The sequence below is a fragment of the Urocitellus parryii genome, unplaced genomic scaffold (assembly GCF_045843805.1).
Source record: "Urocitellus parryii isolate mUroPar1 unplaced genomic scaffold, mUroPar1.hap1 Scaffold_45, whole genome shotgun sequence".
NCBI lineage: Eukaryota > Metazoa > Chordata > Mammalia > Rodentia > Sciuridae > Urocitellus > Urocitellus parryii.
Genome location: NW_027554016.1, coordinates 1,130,881 through 1,140,274, shown reverse-complemented (window position 1 = coordinate 1,140,274; position 9,394 = coordinate 1,130,881).

The window sequence follows — 9,394 nt, the reverse complement described above, 5'->3', positions numbered from 1 at the left end:
AAAGTCTGAAGAGACCGATGCAACTAGAAGTCCCAGAGCAGAATAAAGGAGAGAGTAGAGAACTGCAGAGGGAGGGAGAGTGTGTACATGCACTAGCTCTCTAGACATCTATGGAGGGTTCCCCTGAAGTCTGTGGCTATGTAACAATGGGCATACATGTAAGGCCAGAGAAAGAATCTTCAGAAAAGAACAGAATGGAAGGTGGTGGTGATTGTTGGTATGGAGATCAATTTTTGTAATCACCAGCTAGAATGGAAAATCTATAATAAAAGGGCATCAAGTAACATAGTCAGTAAAAGGGAAAAATTAGACCAAGATTGAAGGTATCTCCTGTCTAGCAGAATTTTAAAAAGATAAAAATGTTTCCAAGATAGTTCAGAAAAAAAGCCGTACACAGCTCAAGAATATTTAAAAGAATACAAAATATGTTTCCAAGATAGTTCAGCAAAAAGCTGTACACAGCTCAAGAATATTTAAAAGAATACAAAATATCCAGTACTCAACAAGGTAAATTCACAATGTTTGGAATCCAATAAAAATGTATGAGGCATGCAAAGAGGTAGGAAAATATAACCCATGTTGAAAAGAAAATTAATAGAAATGATCATTAATTACACTGTGATAGAGTTATTATACAAGGACATTAATACAGTTGTATACCATATGTTCAAGATGCTATGGAAAAGCACAAGCATGTAAAGGAGAAAAAAGAAGATATAAAAATGTCTGAATTAGATAAAACAGATAAAATTAGATAAAATCAGATAAAACAATGGCTAAGGTGAAAATTACACTGAATGAGATTAATAGCAGATTCGACATTGAAGAAGTCAATATCAGCAAACTGAATATGCAGTGATAAAGACTCCAAAATCAAACACGGAGAAAGAGACTGAACTGAACAAAGCATCAGTATGCACAGCTTCAACCAGTCCAATATATATGTTATGGTAGTTCCTAAAAGAGGTGGGAAAAACACATTTGAAGAAATAATAAAAATGTTCTATATCTGATGAGCACTCATATTCAAAAAGCTCAATGAATAAGAAAAATTATAAAGATGACACAAATATACACTAAATGCTTAAAACCAGTGCTAAGAAAAAAATTGAAAAGCATCTACAGAAAACAGATACCATTATGTACAAAGGAGTGAAAGTAAAATGTCAAAATTCATTCAAGAACCATGCAAACCAGAAAACTGTACATCAACATTTTCAAGTTCTGAAAGAAAAAAAACACTGACATCCTAGAATTGCATTCCAAATGAAAATATATTTCAAAATGATGTAGTCTTTAATGCAAAAGAATTAAGTTAAACCCTACCCCACATAAAAATTACCTCAAAATGGACCACAGACATAAATGTAAGAATTCAAAATGGACAACACATATATATGTAAGAACCAAAACTAAATGTAAGAAAGCATACGTAAATCTTGGAGTAGACAATGACTTTGTAGTTAAGACACCAAAGGCCCAAGCAACAAAAGAAAAAAAAAATAATAAAGTATTTAAAACTTTTAAAGGCTACCATCGAAGAAAGTGAAAACACAATCATAGAAGGAAATATTTACAATTCATGTAGTTAGAATATAACTACCTAGAATATACAAGCAATCCTTATTGTTCAATATGAAAAGACAAATGGCAAGAAATTAGAATAGACATTTCTCCAAAGAAAATATGCAAAAGCAAATAAGCAAATAAAAGGATACCCAGCACCATTAGGGAAATGTACAACCTCAGTGAGATACTACTTCACATCTATTAAGATGGTTATAATCAAAAAGATATTAATAAGTTGGCAAGGATGTGGATCAATGGGAGCCCTCACACACTACTGGTAGGAATAGACTACAGACCTAAATGTAGCAGCTAAACCTATACAACTTCTGGAAGAAAATATAAAAAGCTGCTTGGCAGAGACTTTTAAAACTAACTAGCTCTCTCTGCCTCATGCTCTCTTTTTTCTCTCTCTCCTCTCAGAAATAAATCAGACTTAAAAACTTTGTCTCATGCTGGGCGTGGTGGTGCATACCAGTAATACCAGTGGCTCAAGAGGCTGAGGCAGGGGGATTGCAAGTTCAAAGCCAGCCTCAACAAAAGTGAGGCACTAAGCAACTCAGTGAGACCCTGTCTCTTAATAAAATACTAAATAGGACTGGGGATGTGGCTCAGTGGTGGTATGACCCTGAGTTCAATCCCCAGTACCAAAAACAACAACAAAAACAAACTTTGTCTATTCTATATTCATTGTTATGGAAATGGAAAGGTAAGCTGACAGACTAGGACAAAGTATTGGCAAAACATATATCTCTCAAGAGAATGATATCTAGGATATACAAATGATTCTTACAACTTATTAATAAGAAAAATCACCCAATTTGAAAAGATGGGCAGAAGATTTTTTTCTTCACCAAAGTAGATACAAATATGGTGAATGTGCACATGAAAGGATATCCAACATAAGTTGAAATGTAAATCAAAACTGCAATGTTATTACACATACAGTAGGATGGACAAAATTTAAGACTCATCATAACAAATGTTGACAAAGATGAAGACTATGGTATCTCTCTTAGAACTGCAGACTATAACATGTAGTATAAACAATGGCACAAACTGTTAGAAAACTGTTTGGCAGTTGCTTTAAAAATTAAATCACATCTGTCGAGATATTTACTCCAGAGAAATAAAAGCATACATCCACCTATTCATGGTGGTTTTATTTGTAATAGTCAAAAAATCCCCAATGTTGGACTGTGGGAACATGTCTGTCTTACATGCCTCAGAACCCTTATACTCATATTAACCATATAGTAGGCATTTGATTACTAACTATTACATGAATGTAGAGATTGATTTTTTTACTGTTAATAGAGCTTCTCTTTTATTAAATATAACAGACAAAAGAAAATCACGTATAGCACAATGAATTATCACAAAGTAAACATATCCACTGAACCCTAACCCAGGTCAAGAAATTGGACATCAAATGCACCTTCATGAGACCTTTCTCATTGCTCCCCTAATTATTCCCTCCGCTCCCCCAGAGTTAGGCACAATTTTAACTTCTAATAACAAGGATTAGTTTTGCCTGTTTTGTTACTTTATACAGTGTAATCATACACATGTGTTCTTTGGTATGTGGCTTTTTTAGCTCCATATGTATTTTTATAAGATTTATCCAAGTTGTTGAATGTGAATGTACTTCTTATTTTCATTGCTTAACAGTTTTCCACTGTATAAATATAACCTGGTTTACTTAAAAAAAATTCCCAATGTACATCAATAGGAAAATAGATAATAAATTTTGGAAACATACTTAGCAAGAATAAAGAACTATTGATAATAGCAAAAACAGGGAGATTCTGAATGAAATAAACTAGACAAAAAGTAATATGCTGTCGCGACCCCTTGCCCGCAAGGAAGACGCAACTCGGGAATCTTCTCTCAGCAGTTTATTCAGGTCCTTGATACTTTTTCTTCTCTCCCCTGGATGCCCCTCCCAGCCTTAATAAAGCACCTCAAGCCCCAATGCGAAGCTGCCACGTGGACTTTTCTCACAGGGTGCCAAGTCACAGCGTGCCAACTCATTCTGATAAGGAGTTGTTTGTCACAGACTACAGGGGAAACCAGCGCCATCTTGTAATGGCGGCCACAGTTCACAGAAACGGCTCACCACAATATGCATTGAAAATTCTTTTTTTTTTTTACTCCCTAGTACAAATATCCAGGGGTGCTCTACTGTTGAGCTACATCCCCAGCCCTTTTTATTTTATTTATTCATCTATTATTAATTTTTTTTTTTTTTTGCTATCAGAGATGGAACTCTTAGGAACTCAACCACTGAGCCACATCCCCAGCCCTCTTTTGTATTTTATTTAGAGATAGGTCCCAATGAGTTACTCAGGGCCTCGTTAAGTTGATAAGGTTGGCTTTGAAATACCAATTCTCCTGTTTCACCATTCTGAGCCGCTGGGATTACAGGTATGTGCCACCATGCCCAGTTTAGTTTTTATTTTGAAACAGGGTCTGGCTCAGTTCCCCAAGTTTACCTCAAACTTGCGATCCTCCAGCCTCAGCCTCCTGAATATCTGGGATTACAGACTCTACCACCACCTTCCAGCCGATTCAGTTATATTTAAAGGTAGAAAGTTATAAACCAGGTGAATCCTAGTAAAGGTCTTAGTAAAAAAATAATAAAAATAAAAGCACTATGCTTGGTCACAATATGGTAAGTCAGAAAATGACAACAAATATCCATTTTCTGTCAGGTTGACCAGAACAGTATCATTTCTCAATGGATTTCAAAGGGTCTCCTTCCTTCTTTCTCTGTCCTTCCTTCCTTCCTTCCTTCCTTCCTTCCTTCCTTCCTTCCTTCCTTCCTTCCTTCCTTTCTGAGTTTTGGTGTGTGTGTGTATGTGTGTGTGTATGTGTGTGTGTGTGTGTACATCATCTTCTGTGCCAGTGTAAGAGGTTTAGGCAATGGATCAACCTTTACACCTGTGCCGAAGGACCCCAATCTTGGATCTATCTCCAAGGGTGGAGGTGACTCTAGATCCTCATTATAATCTCGAGAATGGGAACTCCTAAAAAATAAACAGGTCTTTCTTGGTAACACCAGTTTCCTCCTTGGTAAAAGTTAGTGTAGTGGGAGGGTGGCAAGGGCCCTACTCTGCCACAAAATAAATGCTAAAATGTATTTTGGTACAAATTGTAAACACTAAAGAGTTAAAAGTAAGAGATGAGTCTTGGGATTTGAGCTAGACCTGGATAAGTACATAGGATTCATTCTAAAAAGAGAATAAAAGGCAAGTGAATTAAACAGCATAAGAAAGACTCAGCAGAAAGAAGTATGTTTAAATGACAGTAAGGACACCTCATTTTGCTAAGAGGACAGGATTCTATAAAGGATGACATATTTGTGTGCTTAGGTCAGATTATGAAATTCCTTGAAAATCAAGCATAAGGATTTAGACTTAATAGAATAAAAATGCATAAAATATTAGACTTTAAGTAAAGAGATCATATAACTTAAGTGTAATTTAAACAAGTATCTTGTCCTTAAATCCAGGGAAGATGGAGGTTTAGGCTGGGCATGACGAGTAGGGCTGAGTCACTCCCCACAATTAAAAAGTCATGTTGAAGTGTAGTGTACTAATGGAAGTGAGTCATATACAAGGCAAGGTCTTCTGCCAGCATCTACTGTTTGTCTAGCCCTGACAAATATTATTCCACTTTCAACTGTACAAAGAAAGAAACTCAAACATCTGAAATTGCCACTAATATATGGCATGTATATGAGCTCCTGTTTCTGGTTCTGCCTAATTTACCTTGGCATTCTTTTCACGGAGGTCAAATATTTGGTGTGTTGAAATAAATGCAGAACAGATATTGGGGACTTGTGGCCTGCACATCTCAATTTCCACAGTGCACTGTTGGGCTTTATCCATTTAGTTTTCAGAAATATAAATTACTTCCTTACCAGAACAACAGCAGAAGTAAGGAATATAGCCAGAAGATTGTAGTAAGAGTCAGAAGTCTAATTGTGTGACTATAGGCAAATCATTAACTTTTCTGAGTCTCAGATATTTCATCTATACAAATATGGGTCAAAGTTAAAATTTTATAATTCACTTTTAAAGAAGAAATAGAGATAATATATGAAACATTGCCCATTTATGTGGTTTAAATAATTAAACAGCAAAATCCTGGAGGTTACAGCCAATATAGACAATTGACAAAGCAACAAAAGTCTTGGCAATAAATGCTTTCATCACTAAGGAGACATTTTTAGATAGTTCCTACTCTGGAAACTGTTCTCTTCTCACTGAAACAAAGTAAGGCTGATAACATCCTCCCAAAGTATGCTTGGAAGATCACAAGCACCTCTTGGAGGAGACAGGGAGAGTGGAGGAGAAAATATGTTCTTCAGGATAACATATAGTCTACCAGAGCATACACTGAAGCAAAGCAAACCCTCCCTTAATCTTCAGCATTTTAACTGATGCATGCAGTATAAAATTAGAAACAGGACCATAAACACTATTATGAAGACTATACTCAGTGGGGGACACTGAACAAACATATATGGGAAAGTAAGTTCTCTGTGATTAGTATGAAAGCTCAGTCTTACCCAAATCCACATGAAATTTGAAATGGATTAGCCAAAGGAGAAGAGGAATAATGAGGCCAGTATTTGCTTACATCACAGTTAGCATTTTAGAACCAAATTGAGAAGATTTCTGAATATGTATGTCATTTCATTAGAAAGTTATTTCCACTCATCCTCTTAGGAATGGGGCATTCCTCAGCAAACTCTGAGGCTTAAGTTAAATACTTTCCATAAAGTTTTACAACTAATAAATGTTAATATTAGAAGGAGAAAAGGAAAAGTTCTTTAGTTGAGAAAAAAAATTGTGGTATTTTTGTGCTGAAGGAAAATAAAGGGACTTTGTTTCACTTAGCTCCAACATGAGTTTAACTTAAGAGTAATTCAAGAGTTGTTTTCCTTGACAACTTGTGGTTGTCTTTTGTTCTTTCTGGCAGGCCAGAAATTCTTCATTTGAGGAACATGATTAAATAATGAAAAGAGAAAGATACTTGTTTTATCAGTTTTCAGGATCAAATATATGGAATTCTGTCTTACTCTGCTCTATCAGATTTTGCCCTGCTAAGTATGGAAGTACAGCTAACATACACATATAGAGAAATTAATACTGCTCCTTTCACTCTTTGTGCCCCATTATCTGGCTGGGTGTGGAACATCTGTTTGCTTAGTAAAAGGGATATCATTAAATGCTATTATAGCACATAATCAGAATTACTTAAAAGTTTAGTTAATTATTTAGAATAACATAAGCCCTGTTGAAAATGAGATTAAAATGTTAGGACAATTTAATTTTAATCATAACATTTGACATTATTAAGCCTTTTCTTCTTTTTTATTATAAGCCATAGCACTTGGGCTGATACACAACATTTTATATACATATAACTGATGATTAGTCTGTGAAACTTAATGTGGTTTTGACAGGAGAATGTGAAGTAAACTAACTCTGATGTAGAGGGGTGCATAAGTTAGAGATGTGTGTGAGATAGATAAGGACATAAGGTAAAACACATTGTGGTGTAGTTTAGCATAAACAAGTGTGATGGTTTAGGATAAGCGTATTGTGATGTAACCATAATCTGTAAAGATGAGATAAGGATAGAAGTCATGTTTTTTGTGTGAAATGTTGTAAACAACTACAGTATTTAAAGGCCAGGAAGGCTGAGCTCTTTGGCCAGTTTAGACCCACGGCGCCCGTGGGTCAACACCGAGCGAACTGAGCCCCGCCAGTCTCTGTTCCGGCGCCTCCTGTGATGAACCCCTGGTGTGAATAAACCGTGCATTCGAAAAGGCAAACGGCGTGCGGCGATTTCTTTCCAAGACACGGATCCTTAGCTCGGGAGCGGTTACCTGTAGCAGAGATGGTCCTGACTTCAGGACCCCCTGGGGAGGATCACGAGACCCCGCTGCAGTCTCGCTCGTGTCAGGTTTGTTTATGTTGACCTACATAATGCTGTTATTTGAGTGTTCATTGTTTTGTTTTGTCCCCCCCCCCACATTTTTCAGTTTAGTTCTACCAAGGTTAAAAACAAAGGCAAGAAAAAGAAGCCAAAAGACACAAAGGTATGGAATATTTTCTGAATTAATTTCTGCCCAGACTCTCAAAAATGGATATATAAGTTAGAAATAAGCAATTCTTTTTTTAAAAGGGAGAGTGAGAGAGGAGAGAGAGAGAGAGAGAGAGAGAGAGAGAGAGAGAGAGAGAATTTTTAATATATATATATTTTTTTTTTAGTTCTCGGCGGACACAACATCTTTGTTGGTATGTGGTGCTGAGGATCGAACCCGGGCCGCATGCAAGCCAGGCGAGCGTGCTACCGCTTGAGCCACATCCCCAGCCCAGAAATAAGCAATTCTTGCAGTATTTTGAAACATTTTTTAGAGAAAGACTTTCTAGGGTTTAGTCTATTTTGGCAGTCTTCTACATTTTGAGGAAATTTAAGGTTCATGTTGCACATAAATAACTCTTGAAAGAAACTCTTAATCTTTATAGTTATTTATATTTTATAGATATTTCTGAGTAAAAATATAATGTAGTACTCTATTATGGATAGCCATAGGGTAGAGTTCCTGTCTTGGTTCTACCAATTATTTTCTGTGACCTTGAGCAAGTTATTTGACTTTCCTGTGCCTGTTATAATAACCTTTGCTCATTGGGTAGTAAATCTTTAATAATTATTTATTATTATTTCTGTGCTGAATTTTAGGGAGAGATAATAATATATAAGATATTGTTTTCTATATCTCATATAAGAGCAGATAAGATATTGGTTTCTAGTATTCAAAAGCTCTTGTTGGACTTATTTATTTAAATATTTATTATCTAAAATATTCAAATAAGAATGATGAATTCTAGTCATCATATCAGTCTTAGAATTGATGGTAACTTTTCCTTTTTACCTAAGGCTCTATTCTCATTATTTCAGCATCATAGTGCATTCCTCTTGGTTTCAACATGTCTTGGGGGCAAAAGAGGAACAGGGGTAGAGAGAATGAGCATGTGTTAGAGGAGGATGCAGGCAGCTTGGAATTCCAGTATAAGCTTCCTTGTACCTTGTACCTTTGGAGCACTGGAATCTATCCCAAATGTTAATTTGAATTTTTTTCTGGCCATTGAAACTTATATGAGCATGTGTTAGAGGAGGATGCAGGCAGCTTGGAATTCCAGTATAAGCTTCCTTGTTCCTTGTACCTTTGGAGCACTGGAATCTATCCCAAATGTTAATTTGAATTTATTTCTGGCCATTGAAACTTATATTACTATGTGTTCCTATTTATAAGAAAATTTGGATAGGTTTTACATATTGTTTTAAATATTATTTGAATATTGTTTTAAATATTAAAAATAGGTTTTAAATATTATATAAATGTTTATAAATTTTAATGATAATGTTTTTTCTTTCATAGACTTTTAAATTAGATGTCATTGTCATTTTTTCTTTTTCTTTTAAACCAGCCAATGTTAGTTGGGTCTGGAACAACTACAGTAACACCAAATAATGAGACTATCAGTTCAGGTGAAGATTATAAGTAAGTATGATTGTTAAAATTTTTGCCTCATTATAACTCACATGCTTTTCACTTGATACGGCATGTTAATTTAATGTACTCTAAACTTGTGTTTTATTTCCCTTTCATTTTTAAAGATTTACATATTGACAACCTGATATAATATATCTCAATTGAATTAATAGCATGGCTTGTCATTAAGAATTCATTATGAGTTAAAGTCTCAGGAATGGTGATTTATTCAGTAAGCATATATTGAGGATGCAC